At 42.6% G+C, this 14823-nt stretch overlaps 15 non-coding genes across 15 annotated transcripts; all 15 read left to right on the top strand.

Moving 5' to 3' along the window:
- Nucleotides 1-308: 308 nt before the first annotated feature.
- Nucleotides 309-382, top strand: TRNAI-AAU (transfer RNA isoleucine (anticodon AAU)). The gene has a single exon. It is a non-coding gene; the product is annotated as a tRNA-Ile (tRNA).
- A 725-nt stretch (nt 383-1107) lies between these two features.
- On the top strand, nt 1108-1181 carry TRNAI-AAU (transfer RNA isoleucine (anticodon AAU)). The gene has a single exon. It is a non-coding gene; the product is annotated as a tRNA-Ile (tRNA).
- A 724-nt stretch (nt 1182-1905) lies between these two features.
- TRNAI-AAU (transfer RNA isoleucine (anticodon AAU)) lies at nt 1906-1979 on the top strand. The gene has a single exon. It is a non-coding gene; the product is annotated as a tRNA-Ile (tRNA).
- A 548-nt stretch (nt 1980-2527) lies between these two features.
- Nucleotides 2528-2601, top strand: TRNAI-AAU (transfer RNA isoleucine (anticodon AAU)). The gene has a single exon. It is a non-coding gene; the product is annotated as a tRNA-Ile (tRNA).
- A 724-nt stretch (nt 2602-3325) lies between these two features.
- On the top strand, nt 3326-3399 carry TRNAI-AAU (transfer RNA isoleucine (anticodon AAU)). The gene has a single exon. It is a non-coding gene; the product is annotated as a tRNA-Ile (tRNA).
- Nucleotides 3400-4404: 1005 nt separating this feature from the next.
- On the top strand, nt 4405-4478 carry TRNAI-AAU (transfer RNA isoleucine (anticodon AAU)). Its single transcript has one exon. It is a non-coding gene; the product is annotated as a tRNA-Ile (tRNA).
- A 1219-nt stretch (nt 4479-5697) lies between these two features.
- TRNAI-AAU (transfer RNA isoleucine (anticodon AAU)) lies at nt 5698-5771 on the top strand. The gene has a single exon. It is a non-coding gene; the product is annotated as a tRNA-Ile (tRNA).
- Nucleotides 5772-6496: 725 nt separating this feature from the next.
- Nucleotides 6497-6570, top strand: TRNAI-AAU (transfer RNA isoleucine (anticodon AAU)). The gene has a single exon. It is a non-coding gene; the product is annotated as a tRNA-Ile (tRNA).
- A 539-nt stretch (nt 6571-7109) lies between these two features.
- Nucleotides 7110-7183, top strand: TRNAI-AAU (transfer RNA isoleucine (anticodon AAU)). The gene has a single exon. It is a non-coding gene; the product is annotated as a tRNA-Ile (tRNA).
- Nucleotides 7184-7907: 724 nt separating this feature from the next.
- On the top strand, nt 7908-7981 carry TRNAI-AAU (transfer RNA isoleucine (anticodon AAU)). Its single transcript has one exon. It is a non-coding gene; the product is annotated as a tRNA-Ile (tRNA).
- A 1005-nt stretch (nt 7982-8986) lies between these two features.
- TRNAI-AAU (transfer RNA isoleucine (anticodon AAU)) lies at nt 8987-9060 on the top strand. Its single transcript has one exon. It is a non-coding gene; the product is annotated as a tRNA-Ile (tRNA).
- A 1219-nt stretch (nt 9061-10279) lies between these two features.
- TRNAI-AAU (transfer RNA isoleucine (anticodon AAU)) lies at nt 10280-10353 on the top strand. Its single transcript has one exon. It is a non-coding gene; the product is annotated as a tRNA-Ile (tRNA).
- Nucleotides 10354-11700: 1347 nt separating this feature from the next.
- TRNAI-AAU (transfer RNA isoleucine (anticodon AAU)) lies at nt 11701-11774 on the top strand. The gene has a single exon. It is a non-coding gene; the product is annotated as a tRNA-Ile (tRNA).
- Nucleotides 11775-12498: 724 nt separating this feature from the next.
- Nucleotides 12499-12572, top strand: TRNAI-AAU (transfer RNA isoleucine (anticodon AAU)). The gene has a single exon. It is a non-coding gene; the product is annotated as a tRNA-Ile (tRNA).
- Nucleotides 12573-13576: 1004 nt separating this feature from the next.
- Nucleotides 13577-13650, top strand: TRNAI-AAU (transfer RNA isoleucine (anticodon AAU)). Its single transcript has one exon. It is a non-coding gene; the product is annotated as a tRNA-Ile (tRNA).
- Nucleotides 13651-14823: the final 1173 nt, after the last annotated feature.

Raw genomic sequence — 14823 nt, forward strand, 5'->3', positions numbered from 1 at the left:
TTGATGCAGAATTCCCACCCACAGCTTTAGATTTACTATGACAAGTTTGCTGTTTTGTTGGAATCAGCAGTCCATAAATGGTCACAGGTCAGTACTGCTGTGGGAAATGACCAATGAGATGCATTTAACCTTCTTTGTCCCAGTTCTACTTAAATGTGATGCAGGATACAAGTCAGTTTGAAGATAATTGTCATATTCATGAATTTCCTTCAGATCACATGTAGTTTTTCTTTAGGTTGTTGTGAGGATAAGGGTTTTATGTGTGAATGAGTTAGGCATTTTTTTCCAAGGGAAAAAGACTCTCAGCTGGCCGGTTAGCTCAGTTGGTTAGAGCGTGGTGCTAATAACGCCAAGGTCACGGGTTCGATCCCCGTATTGGCCACTTTGTCATTTTGGGAAATATTTCTGCAGAAGGATGAGATTGATGCAGAATTGGCACTCACAGCTTTAGAGTTACTAACACAAGATTGCTGTTTTGTTGGAAGCAGCTGTGCATACATAGTCACGGGTCAGTACTGCTGCGGACATAACCAATGTTGTTGTGAGGATAAGGGTTGTATTTGTGAATGAGTTAGGCATTTTCTTTCAAAGGAAGAAAACTCCCCCCTGCAACTGGCCTCCCTCCTATGCTCCAGTCAGAAGGCATCCTTTTTCTGACTGAGCATGGTGTTAATCAAGCCAAGTTTGCGAATTTGATCCCAGTATTGGCCACTTTGTCAATTTGGGAAATATTTCTGCAGAAGCATGTGATTGATGCAGAATTCCCACCCACAGCTTTAGATTTACTATGACTAGTTTGCTGTTTTGTTGGAAGCAGCACTCCATAAATGGTCACAGGTCAGTACTGCTGTGGGAAATGACCAATGAGATGCATTTAACCTTCTTTGTCCCAGTTCTACTTAAATGTGATGCAGGCTACAAGTCAGTTTGAAGATAATTGTCATATTCATGAATTTCCTTCAGATCACATGTAGTTTTTCTTTAGGTTGTTGTGAGGATAAGGGTTTTATGTGTGAATGAGTTAGGCATTTTTTTTCCAAGGGAAGAAAAAATCCCCCTGCAACTGGCCTCCCTCTTATGGTCCAGTCAGAAATATGCCTCTCAGCTGGCCGGTTAGCTCAGTTGGTTAGAGCGTGGTGCTAATAACGCCAAGGTCACGGGTTCGATCCCCGTATTGGCCACTTTGTCATTTTGGGAAATATTTCTGCAGAAGGATGAGATTGATGCAGAATTGGCACTCACAGCTTTAGAGTTACTAACACAAGATTGCTGTTTTGTTGGAAGCAGCTGTGCATACATAGTCACGGGTCAGTACTGCTGCGGACATAACCAATGTTGTTGTGAGGATAAGGGTTGTATTTGTGAATGAGTTAGGCATTTTCTTTCAAGGAAAGAAAACTCCCCCCTGCAACTGGCCTCCCTCCTATGCTCCAGTCAGAAGCATACTTTTTCTGACTGAGCATGGTGCTAATCACGCCAAGTTAGCGAATTTGATCCCAGTATTGGCCACTTTGTCAATATGGGAAAAATGTCTGCAGAAGCATTAGATTGATGCAGAATTCCCACCCACAGCTTTAGATTTACTATGACAAGTTGTCTGTTTTGTTGGAAGCAGCAGTCCATAAATGGTCACAGGTCAGTACTGCTGTGGGAAATGACCAATGAGATGCATTTAACCTTCTTTGTCGCAGTACTACTTAAATGTGATGCAGGCCACAAGTCAGTTTGAAGATAATTGTAATATTCATGTATTTCCTTCAGATCACATGGAGTTTTTCTTTAGGTTGTTGTGAGGATAAGGGTTGTCTGTGTGAATGAGTTAGGCATTTTTTTTCCAAGGGAAGAAAAAATCCCCCTGCAACTGGCCTCCCTCTTATGGTCCAGTCAGAAATATGCCTCTCAGCTGGCCGGTTAGCTCAGTTGGTTAGAGCGTGGTGCTAATAACGCCAAGGTCACGGGTTCGATCCCCGTATTGGCCACTTTGTCATTTTGGGAAATATTTCTGCAGAAGGATGAGATTGATGCAGAATTGGCACTCACAGCTTTAGAGTTACTAACACAAGATTGCTGTTTTGTTGGAAGCAGCTGTGCATACATAGTCACGGGTCAGTACTGCTGCGGACATAACCAATGTTGTTGTGAGGATAAGGGTTGTATTTGTGAATGAGTTAGGCATTTTCTTTCAAGGAAAGAAAACTCCCCCCTGCAACTGGCCTCCCTCCTATGCTCCAGTCAGAAGCATACTTTTTCTGACTGAGCATGGTGCTAATCACGCCAAGTTAGCGAATTTGATCCCAGTATTGGCCACTTTGTCAATTTGGGAAAAATGTCTGCAGAAGCAATAGAACCTTCTTTGTCCCAGTTCTACTTAAATGTGATGCAGGATACAAGTCAGTTTGAAGATAATTGTCATATTCATGAATTTCCTTCAGATCACATGTAGTTTTTCTTTAGGTTGTTGTGAGGATAAGGGTTTTATGTGTGAATGAGTTAGGCATTTTTTTCCAAGGAAAAAAGACTCTCAGCTGGCCGGTTAGCTCAGTTGGTTAGAGCGTGGTGCTAATAACGCCAAGGTCACGGGTTCGATCCCCGTATTGGCCACTTTGTCATTTTGGGAAATATTTCTGCAGAAGGATGAGATTGATGCAGAATTGGCACTCACAGCTTTAGAGTTACTAACACAAGATTGCTGTTTTGTTGGAAGCAGCTGTGCATACATAGTCACGGGTCAGTACTGCTGCGGACATAACCAATGTTGTTGTGGGGATAAGGGTTGTATTTGTGAATGAGTTAGACATTTTCTTTCAAAGGAAGAAAACTCCCCCCTGCAACTGGCCTCCCTCCTATGCTCCAGTCAGAAGGCATACTTTTTCTGACTGAGCATGGTGCTAATCAAGCCAAGTTAGCGAATTTGATCCCAGTATTGGCCACTTTGTCAATTTGGGAAATATTTCTGCAGAAGCATGTGATTGATGCAGAATTCCCACCCACAGCTTTAGATTTACTATGACAAGTTTGCTGTTTTGTTGGAAGCAGCAGTCCATAAATGGTCACAGGTCAGTACTGCTGTGGGAAATGACCAATGAGATGCATTTAACCTTCTTTGTCGCAGTACTACTTAAATGTGATGCAGGCCACAAGTCAGTTTGAAGATAATTGTAATATTCATGAATTTCCTTCAGATCACATGGAGTTTTTCTTTAGGTTGTTGTGAGGATAAGGGTTGTCTGTGTGAATGAGTTAGGCATTTTTTTCCAAGGGAAGAAAAAATCCCCCTGCAACTGGCCTCCCTCTTATGCTCCAGTTAGAAATATATCTCTCAGCTGGCCGGTTAGCTCAGTTGGTTAGAGCGTGGTGCTAATAACGCCAAGGTCACGGGTTCGATCCCCGTATTGGCCACTTTGTCATTTTGGGAAATATTTCTGCAGAAGCATGAGATTGATGCAGAATTGGCACTCACAGCTTTAGAGTTACTAACACAAGATTGCTGTTTTGTTGGAAGCAGCTGTGCATACATAGTCACGGGTCAGTACTGCTGCGGACATAACCAATGTTGTTGTGAGGATAAGGGTTGTATTTGTGAATGAGTTAGGCATTTTCTTTCAAGGGAAGAAAACTCCCCCCTGCAACTGGCCTCCCTCCTATGCTCCAGTCAGAAGGCTTACTTTTTCTGACTGAGCATGGTGCTAATCACGCCAAGTTAGCGAATTTGATCCCAGTATTGGCCACTTTGTCAATTTGGGAAATATTTCTGCAGAAGGATGAGATTGATGCAGAATTGGCACTCACAGCTTTAGAGTTACTAACACAAGATTGCTGTTTTGTTGGAAGCATCTCTGCATACATAGTCACAGGTCAGTACTACTGCGGACATAACCAATGTTGTTGTGAGGATAAGGGTTGTATTTGTGAATGAGTTAGGCATTTTCTTTCAAGGGAAGAAAACTCCCCCCTGCAACTGGCCTCCCTCCTATGCTCCAGTCAGAAGGCATACTTTTTCTGACTGAGCATGGTGCTAATCACGCCAAGTTAGCGAATTTGATCCCAGTATTGGCCACTTTGTCAATTTGGGAAATATTTCTGCAGAAGCATGAGATTGATGCAGAATTCCCACCCACAGCTTTAGATTTACTATGACAAGTTTGCTGTTTTGTTGGAATCAGCAGTCCATAAATGGTCACAGGTCAGTACTGCTGTGGGAAATGACCAATGAGATGCATTTAACCTTCTTTGTCCCAGTTCTACTTAAATGTGATGCAGGATACAAGTCAGTTTGAAGATAATTGTCATATTCATGAATTTCCTTCAGATCACATGTAGTTTTTCTTTAGGTTGTTGTGAGGATAAGGGTTTTATGTGTGAATGAGTTAGGCATTTTTTTCCAAGGGAAAAAGACTCTCAGCTGGCCGGTTAGCTCAGTTGGTTAGAGCGTGGTGCTAATAACGCCAAGGTCACGGGTTCGATCCCCGTATTGGCCACTTTGTCATTTTGGGAAATATTTCTGCAGAAGGATGAGATTGATGCAGAATTGGCACTCACAGCTTTAGAGTTACTAACACAAGATTGCTGTTTTGTTGGAAGCAGCTGTGCATACATAGTCACGGGTCAGTACTGCTGCGGACATAACCAATGTTGTTGTGAGGATAAGGGTTGTATTTGTGAATGAGTTAGGCATTTTCTTTCAAAGGAAGAAAACTCCCCCCTGCAACTGGCCTCCCTCCTATGCTCCAGTCAGAAGGCATACTTTTTCTGACTGAGCATGGTTCTAATCAAGCCAAGTTAGCGAATTTGATCCCAGTATTGGCCACTTTGTCAATTTGGGAAATATTTCTGCAGACGCATGAGATTGATGCAGAATTCCCACCCACAGCTTTAGATTTACTATGACTAGTTTGCTGTTTTGTTGGAAGCAGCAGTCCATAAATGGTCACAGGTCAGTACTGCTGTGGGAAATGACTCAGTTGGTTAGAGCGTGGTGCTAATAACGTCAAGGTCACGGGTTCGATCCCCCGTATTGGCCACTTTGTCATTTTGGGAAATATTTCTGCAGAAGCATGAGATTGATGCAGAATTGGCACTCACAGCTTTAGAGTTACTAACACAAGATTGCTGTTTTGTTGGAAGCAGCTCTGCATACATAGTCACGGGTCAGTACTACTGCGGACATAACCAATGTTGTTGTGAGGATAAGGGTTGTATTTGTGAATGAGTTAGGCATTTTCTTTCAAGGGAAGAAAACCCCCCCCTGCAACTGGCCTCCCTCCTATGCTCCAGTCAGAAGGCATACTTTTTCTGACTGAGCATGGTGCTAATCACGCCAAGTTAGCGAATTTGATCCCAGTATTGGCCACTTTGTCAATTTGGGAAATATTTCTGCAGAAGCATGAGATTGATGCAGAATTCCCACCCACAGCTTTAGATTTACTATGACAAGTTGTCTGTTTTGTTGGAAGCAGCAGTCCATAAATGGTCACAGGTCAGTACTGCTGTGGGAAATGACCAATGAGATGCATTTAACCTTCTTTGTCCCAGTTCTACTTAAATGTGATGCAGGATACAAGTCAGTTTGAAGATAATTGTCATATTCATGAATTTCCTTCAGATCACATGTAGTTTTTCTTTAGGTTGTTGTGAGGATAAGGGTTTTATGTGTAAATGAGTTAGGCATTTTTTTCCAAGGGAAAAAGACTCTCAGCTGGCCGGTTAGCTCAGTTGGTTAGAGCGTGGTGCTAATAACGCCAAGGTCACGGGTTCGATCCCCGTATTGGCCACTTTGTCATTTTGGGAAATATTTCTGCAGAAGGATGAGATTGATGCAGAATTGGCACTCACAGCTTTAGAGTTACTAACACAAGATTGCTGTTTTGTTGGAAGCAGCTGTGCATACATAGTCACGGGTCAGTACTGCTGCGGACATAACCAATGTTGTTGTGAGGATAAGGGTTGTATTTGTGAATGAGTTAGGCATTTTCTTTCAAAGGAAGAAAACTCCCCCCTGCAACTGGCCTCCCTCCTATGCTCCAGTCAGAAGGCATACTTTTTCTGACTGAGCATGGTTCTAATCAAGCCAAGTTAGCGAATTTGATCCCAGTATTGGCCACTTTGTCAATTTGGGAAATATTTCTGCAGAAGCATGAGATTGATGCAGAATTCCCACCCACAGCTTTAGATTTACTATGACTAGTTTGCTGTTTTGTTGGAAGCAGCAGTCCATAAATGGTCACAGGTCAGTACTGCTGTGGGAAATGACCAATGAGATGCATTTAACCTTCTTTGTCCCAGTTCTACTTAAATGTGATGCAGGCTACAAGTCAGTTTGAAGATAATTGTCATCTTCATGAATTTCCTTCAGATCACATGTAGTTTTTCTTTAGGTTGTTGTGAGGATAAGGGTTTTATGTGTGAATGAGTTAGGCATTTTTTTTCCAAGGGAAGAAAAAATCCCCCTGCAGCTGGCCTCCCTCTTATGGTCCAGTCAGAAATATTCCTCTCAGCTGGCCGGTTAGCTCAGTTGGTTAGAGCGTGGTGCTAATAACGCCAAGGTCACGGGTTCGATCCCCGTATTGGCCACTTTGTCATTTTGGGAAATATTTCTGCAGAAGGATGAGATTGATGCAGAATTGGCACTCACAGCTTTAGAGTTACTAACACAAGATTGCTGTTTTGTTGGAAGCAGCTGTGCATACATAGTCACGGGTCAGTACTGCTGCGGACATAACCAATGTTGTTGTGAGGATAAGGGTTGTATTTGTGAATGAGTTAGGCATTTTCTTTCAAGGAAAGAAAACTCCCCCCTGCAACTGGCCTCCCTCCTATGCTCCAGTCAGAAGCATACTTTTTCTGACTGAGCATGGTGCTAATCACGCCAAGTTAGCGAATTTGATCCCAGTATTGGCCACTTTGTCAAAATGTCTGCAGAAGCATTAGAACCTTCTTTGTCCCAGTTCTACTTAAATGTGATGCAGGATACAAGTCAGTTTGAAGATAATTGTCATATTCATGAATTTCCTTCAGATCACATGTAGTTTTTCTTTAGGTTGTTGTGAGGATAAGGGTTTTATGTGTGAATGAGTTAGGCATTTTTTTCCAAGGAAAAAAGACTCTCAGCTGGCCGGTTAGCTCAGTTGGTTAGAGCGTGGTGCTAATAACGCCAAGGTCACGGGTTCGATCCCCGTATTGGCCACTTTGTCATTTTGGGAAATATTTCTGCAGAAGGATGAGATTGATGCAGAATTGGCACTCACAGCTTTAGAGTTACTAACACAAGATTGCTGTTTTGTTGGAAGCAGCTGTGCATACATAGTCACGGGTCAGTACTGCTGCGGACATAACCAATGTTGTTGTGGGGATAAGGGTTGTATTTGTGAATGAGTTAGGCATTTTCTTTCAAAGGAAGAAAACTCCCCCCTGCAACTGGCCTCCCTCCTATGCTCCAGTCAGAAGGCATACTTTTTCTGACTGAGCATGGTGCTAATCAAGCCAAGTTAGCGAATTTGATCCCAGTATTGGCCACTTTGTCAATTTGGGAAATATTTCTGCAGAAGCATGTGATTGATGCAGAATTCCCACCCACAGCTTTAGATTTACTATGACAAGTTTGCTGTTTTGTTGGAAGCAGCAGTCCATAAATGGTCACAGGTCAGTACTGCTGTGGGAAATGACCAATGAGATGCATTTAACCTTCTTTGTCGCAGTACTACTTAAAAGTGATGCAGGCCACAAGTCAGTTTGAAGATAATTGTAATATTCATGAATTTCCTTCAGATCACATGGAGTTTTTCTTTAGGTTGTTGTGAGGATAAGGGTTGTCTGTGTGAATGAGTTAGGCATTTTTTTCCAAGGGAAGAAAAAATCCCCCTGCAACTGGCCTCCCTCTTATGCTCCAGTTAGAAATATATCTCTCAGCTGGCCGGTTAGCTCAGTTGGTTAGAGCGTGGTGCTAATAACGCCAAGGTCACGGGTTCGATCCCCGTATTGGCCACTTTGTCATTTTGGGAAATATTTCTGCAGAAGCATGAGATTGATGCAGAATTGGCACTCACAGCTTTAGAGTTACTAACACAAGATTGCTGTTTTGTTGGAAGCAGCTGTGCATACATAGTCACGGGTCAGTACTGCTGCGGACATAACCAATGTTGTTGTGAGGATAAGGGTTGTATTTGTGAATGAGTTAGGCATTTTCTTTCAAGGGAAGAAAACTCCCCCCTGCAACTGGCCTCCCTCCTATGCTCCAGTCAGAAGGCTTACTTTTTCTGACTGAGCATGGTGCTAATCACGCCAAGTTAGCGAATTTGATCCCAGTATTGGCCACTTTGTCAATTTGGGAAATATTTCTGCAGAAGGATGAGATTGATGCAGAATTGGCACTCACAGCTTTAGAGTTACTAACACAAGATTGCTGTTTTGTTGGAAGCATCTCTGCATACATAGTCACGGGTCAGTACTACTGCGGACATAACCAATGTTGTTGTGAGGATAAGGGTTGTATTTGTGAATGAGTTAGGCATTTTCTTTCAAGGGAAGAAAACTCCCCCCTGCAACTGGCCTCCCTCCTATGCTCCAGTCAGAAGGCATACTTTTTCTGACTGAGCATGGTGCTAATCACGCCAAGTTAGCGAATTTGATCCCAGTATTGGCCACTTTGTCAATTTGGGAAATATTTCTGCAGAAGCATGAGATTGATGCAGAATTCCCACCCACAGCTTTAGATTTACTATGACAAGTTTGCTATTTTGTTGGAATCAGCAGTCCATAAATGGTCACAGGTCAGTACTGCTGTGGGAAATGACCAATGAGATGCATTTAACCTTCTTTGTCCCAGTTCTACTTAAATGTGATGCAGGATACAAGTCAGTTTGAAGATAATTGTCATATTCATGAATTTCCTTCAGATCACATGTAGTTTTTCTTTAGGTTGTTGTGAGGATAAGGGTTTTATGTGTGAATGAGTTAGGCATTTTTTTCCAAGGGAAAAAGACTCTCAGCTGGCCGGTTAGCTCAGTTGGTTAGAGCGTGGTGCTAATAACGCCAAGGTCACGGGTTCGATCCCCGTATTGGCCACTTTGTCATTTTGGGAAATATTTCTGCAGAAGGATGAGATTGATGCAGAATTGGCACTCACAGCTTTAGAGTTACTAACACAAGATTGCTGTTTTGTTGGAAGCAGCTGTGCATACATAGTCACGGGTCAGTACTGCTGCGGACATAACCAATGTTGTTGTGAGGATAAGGGTTGTATTTGTGAATGAGTTAGGCATTTTCTTTCAAAGGAAGAAAACTCCCCCCTGCAACTGGCCTCCCTCCTATGCTCCAGTCAGAAGGCATACTTTTTCTGACTGAGCATGGTTCTAATCAAGCCAAGTTAGCGAATTTGATCCCAGTATTGGCCACTTTGTCAATTTGGGAAATATTTCTGCAGACGCATGAGATTGATGCAGAATTCCCACCCACAGCTTTAGATTTACTATGACTAGTTTGCTGTTTTGTTGGAAGCAGCAGTCCATAAATGGTCACAGGTCAGTACTGCTGTGGGAAATGACTCAGTTGGTTAGAGCGTGGTGCTAATAACGTCAAGGTCACGGGTTCGATCCCCCGTATTGGCCACTTTGTCATTTTGGGAAATATTTCTGCAGAAGCATGAGATTGATGCAGAATTGGCACTCACAGCTTTAGAGTTACTAACACAAGATTGCTGTTTTGTTGGAAGCAGCTGTGCATACATAGTCACGGGTCAGTACTGCTGCGGACATAACCAATGTTGTTGTGAGGATAAGGGTTGTATTTGTGAATGAGTTAGGCATTTTCTTTCAAGGGAAGAAAACTCCCCCCTGCAACTGGCCTCCCTCCTATGCTCCAGTCAGAAGGCATACTTTTTCTGACTGAGCATGGTGCTAATCACGCCAAGTTAGCGAATTTGATCCCAGTATTGGCCACTTTGTCAATTTGGGAAATATTTCTGCAGAAGCATGAGATTGATGCAGAATTCCCACCCACAGCTTTAGATTTACTATGACAAGTTTGCTGTTTTGTTGGAATCAGCAGTCCATAAATGGTCACAGGTCAGTACTGCTGTGGGAAATGACCAATGAGATGCATTTAACCTTCTTTGTCCCAGTTCTACTTAAATGTGATGCAGGATACAAGTCAGTTTGAAGATAATTGTCATATTCATGAATTTCCTTCAGATCACATGTAGTTTTTCTTTAGGTTGTTGTGAGGATAAGGGTTTTATGTGTGAATGAGTTAGGCATTTTTTTCCAAGGGAAAAAGACTCTCAGCTGGCCGGTTAGCTCAGTTGGTTAGAGCGTGGTGCTAATAACGCCAAGGTTACGGGTTCGATCCCCGTATTGGCCACTTTGTCATTTTGGGAAATATTTCTGCAGAAGGATGAGATTGATGCAGAATTGGCACTCACAGCTTTAGAGCTACTAACACAAGATTGCTGTTTTGTTGGAAGCAGCTGTGCATACATAGTCACGGGTCAGTACTGCTGCGGACATAACCAATGTTGTTGTGAGGATAAGGGTTGTATTTGTGAATGAGTTAGGCATTTTCTTTCAAAGGAAGAAAACTCCCCCCTGCAACTGGCCTCCCTCCTATGCTCCAGTCAGAAGGCATACTTTTTCTGACTGAGCATGGTTCTAATCAAGCCAAGTTAGCGAATTTGATCCCAGTATTGGCCACTTTGTCAATTTGGGAAATATTTCTGCAGAAGCATGAGATTGATGCAGAATTCCCACCCACAGCTTTAGATTTACTATGACTAGTTTGCTGTTTTGTTGGAAGCAGCAGTCCATAAATGGTCACAGGTCAGTACTGCTGTGGGAAATGACCAATGAGATGCATTTAACCTTCTTTGTCCCAGTTCTACTTAAATGTGATGCAGGCTACAAGTCAGTTTGAAGATAATTGTCATATTCATGAATTTCCTTCAGATCACATGTAGTTTTTCTTTAGGTTGTTGTGAGGATAAGGGTTTTATGTGTGAATGAGTTAGGCATTTTTTTTCCAAGGGAAGAAAAAATCCCCCTGCAACTGGTCTCCCTCTTATGGTCCAGTCAGAAATATTCCTCTCAGCTGGCCGGTTAGCTCAGTTGGTTAGAGCGTGGTGCTAATAACGCCAAGGTCAGGGGTTCGATCACCGTATTGGCCACTTTGTCATTTTGGGAAATATTTCTGCAGAAGGATGAGATTGATGCAGAATTGGCACTCACAGCTTTAGAGTTACTAACACAAGATTGCTGTTTTGTTGGAAGCATCTGTGCATACATAGTCACGGGTCAGTACTGCTGCGGACATAACCAATGTTGTTGTGAGGATAAGGGTTGTATTTGTGAATGAGTTAGGCATTTTCTTTCAAGGAAAGAAAACTCCCCCCTGCAACTGGCCTCCCTCCTATGCTCCAGTCAGAAGCATACTTTTTCTGACTGAGCATGGTGCTAATCACGCCAAGTTAGCGAATTTGATCCCAGTATTGGCCACTTTGTCAATTTGGGAAAAATGTCTGCAGAAGCATGAGAACCTTCTTTGTCCCAGTTCTACTTAAATGTGATGCAGGATACAAGTCAGTTTGAAGATAATTGTCATATTCATGAATTTCCTTCAGATCACATGTAGTTTTTCTTTAGGTTGTTGTGAGGATAAGGGTTTTATGTGTGAATGAGTTAGGCATTTTTTTCCAAGGGAAAAAGACTCTCAGCTGGCCGGTTAGCTCAGTTGGTTAGAGCGTGGTGCTAATAACGCCAAGGTCACGGGTTCGATCCCCGTATTGGCCACTTTGTCATTTTGGGAAATATTTCTGCAGAAGGATGAGATTGATGCAGAATTGGCACTCACAGCTTTAGAGTTACTAACACAAGATTGCTGTTTTGTTGGAAGCAGCTGTGCATACATAGTCACGGGTCAGTACTGCTGCGGACATAACCAATGTTGTTGTGAGGATAAGGGTTGTATTTGTGAATGAGTTAGGCATTTTCTTTCAAAGGAAGAAAACTCCCCCCTGCAACTGGCCTCCCTCCTATGCTCCAGTCAGAAGGCATACTTTTTCTGACTGAGCATGGTGCTAATCAAGCCAAGTTAGCGAATTTGATCCCAGTATTGGCCACTTTGTCAATTTGGGAAATATTTCTGCAGAAGCATGTGATTGATGCAGAATTCCCACCCACAGCTTTAGATTTACTATGACAAGTTTGCTGTTTTGTTGGAAGCAGCAGTCCATAAATGGTCACAGGTCAGTACTGCTGTGGGAAATGACCAATGAGATGCATTTAACCTTCTTTGTCGCAGTACTACTTAAATGTGATGCAGGCCACAAGTCAGTTTGAAGATAATTGTAATATTCATGAATTTCCTTCAGATCACATGGAGTTTTTCTTTAGGTTGTTGTGAGGATAAGGGTTGTCTGTGTGAATGAGTTAGGCATTTTTTTCCAAGGGAAGAAAAAATCCCCCTGCAACTGGCCTCCCTCTTATGCTCCAGTTAGAAATATATCTCTCAGCTGGCCGGTTAGCTCAGTTGGTTAGAGCGTGGTGCTAATAACGCCAAGGTCACGGGTTCGATCCCCGTATTGGCCACTTTGTCATTTTGGGAAATATTTCTGCAGAAGCATGAGATTGATGCAGAATTGGCACTCACAGCTTTAGAGTTACTAACACAAGATTGCTGTTTTGTTGGAAGCAGCTGTGCATACATAGTCACGGGTCAGTACTGCTGCGGACATAACCAATGTTGTTGTGAGGATAAGGGTTGTATTTGTGAATGAGTTAGGCATTTTCTTTCAAGGGAAGAAAACTCCCCCCTGCAACTGGCCTCCCTCCTATGCTCCAGTCAGAAGGCTTACTTTTTCTGACTGAGCATGGTGCTAATCACGCCAAGTTAGCGAATTTGATCCCAGTATTGGCCACTTTGTCAATTTGGGAAATATTTCTGCAGAAGGATGAGATTGATGCAGAATTGGCACTCACAGCTTTAGAGTTACTAACACAAGATTGCTGTTTTGTTGGAAGCATCTCTGCATACATAGTCACGGGTCAGTACTACTGCGGACATAACCAATGTTGTTGTGAGGATAAGGGTTGTATTTGTGAATGAGTTAGGCATTTTCTTTCAAGGGAAGAAAACTCCCCCCTGCAACTGGCCTCCCTCCTATGCTCCAGTCAGAAGGCATACTTTTTCTGACTGAGCATGGTGCTAATCACGCCAAGTTAGCGAATTTGATCCCAGTATTGGCCACTTTGTCAATTTGGGAAATATTTCTGCAGAAGCATGAGATTGATGCAGAATTCCCACCCACAGCTTTAGATTTACTATGACAAGTTTGCTGTTTTGTTGGAATCAGCAGTCCATAAATGGTCACAGGTCAGTACTGCTGTGGGAAATGACCAATGAGATGCATTTAACCTTCTTTGTCCCAGTTCTACTTAAATGTGATGCAGGATACAAGTCAGTTTGAAGATAATTGTCATATTCATGAATTTCCTTCAGATCACATGTAGTTTTTCTTTAGGTTGTTGTGAGGATAGGGTTTTATGTGTGAATGAGTTAGGCATTTTTTTCCAAGGGAAAAAGACTCTCAGCTGGCCGGTTAGCTCAGTTGGTTAGAGCGTGGTGCTAATAACGCCAAGGTTACGGGTTCGATCCCCGTATTGGCCACTTTGTCATTTTGGGAAATATTTCTGCAGAAGGATGAGATTGATGCAGAATTGGCACTCACAGCTTTAGAGCTACTAACACAAGATTGCTGTTTTGTTGGAAGCAGCTGTGCATACATAGTCACGGGTCAGTACTGCTGCGGACATAACCAATGTTGTTGTGAGGATAAGGGTTGTATTTGTGAATGAGTTAGGCATTTTCTTTCAAAGGAAGAAAACTCCCCCCTGCAACTGGCCTCCCTCCTATGCTCCAGTCAGAAGGCATACTTTTTCTGACTGAGCATGGTTCTAATCAAGCCAAGTTAGCGAATTTGATCCCAGTATTGGCCACTTTGTCAATTTGGGAAATATTTCTGCAGAAGCATGAGATTGATGCAGAATTCCCACCCACAGCTTTAGATTTACTATGACTAGTTTGCTGTTTTGTTGGAAGCAGCAGTCCATAAATGGTCACAGGTCAGTACTGCTGTGGGAAATGACCAATGAGATGCATTTAACCTTCTTTGTCCCAGTTCTACTTAAATGTGATGCAGGCTACAAGTCAGTTTGAAGATAATTGTCATATTCATGAATTTCCTTCAGATCACATGTAGTTTTTCTTTAGGTTGTTGTGAGGATAAGGGTTTTATGTGTGAATGAGTTAGGCATTTTTTTTCCAAGGGAAGAAAAAATCCCCCTGCAACTGGTCTCCCTCTTATGGTCCAGTCAGAAATATTCCTCTCAGCTGGCCGGTTAGGGTTCGATCCCCGTATTGGCCACTTTGTCATTTTGGGAAATATTTCTGCAGAAGGATGAGATTGATGCAGAATTGGCACTCACAGCTTTAGAGTTACTAACACAAGATTGCTGTTTTGTTGGAAGCATCTGTGCATACATAGTCACGGGTCAGTACTGCTGCGGACATAACCAATGTTGTTGTGAGGATAAGGGTTGTATTTGTGAATGAGTTAGGCATTTTCTTTCAAGGAAAGAAAACTCCCCCCTGCAACTGGCCTCCCTCCTATGCTCCAGTCAGAAGCATACTTTTTCTGACTGAGCATGGTGCTAATCACGCCAAGTTAGCGAATTTGATCCCAGTATTGGCCACTTTGTCAATTTGGGAAAAATGTCTGCAGAAGCATGAGAACCTTCTTTGTCCCAGTTCTACTTAAATGTGATGCAGGATACAAGTCAG

The sequence above is a fragment of the Ambystoma mexicanum genome, chromosome 1p, assembly GCF_040938575.1.
Source record: "Ambystoma mexicanum isolate Mex_15411 chromosome 1p, UKY_AmexF1_1, whole genome shotgun sequence".
NCBI lineage: Eukaryota > Metazoa > Chordata > Amphibia > Caudata > Ambystomatidae > Ambystoma > Ambystoma mexicanum.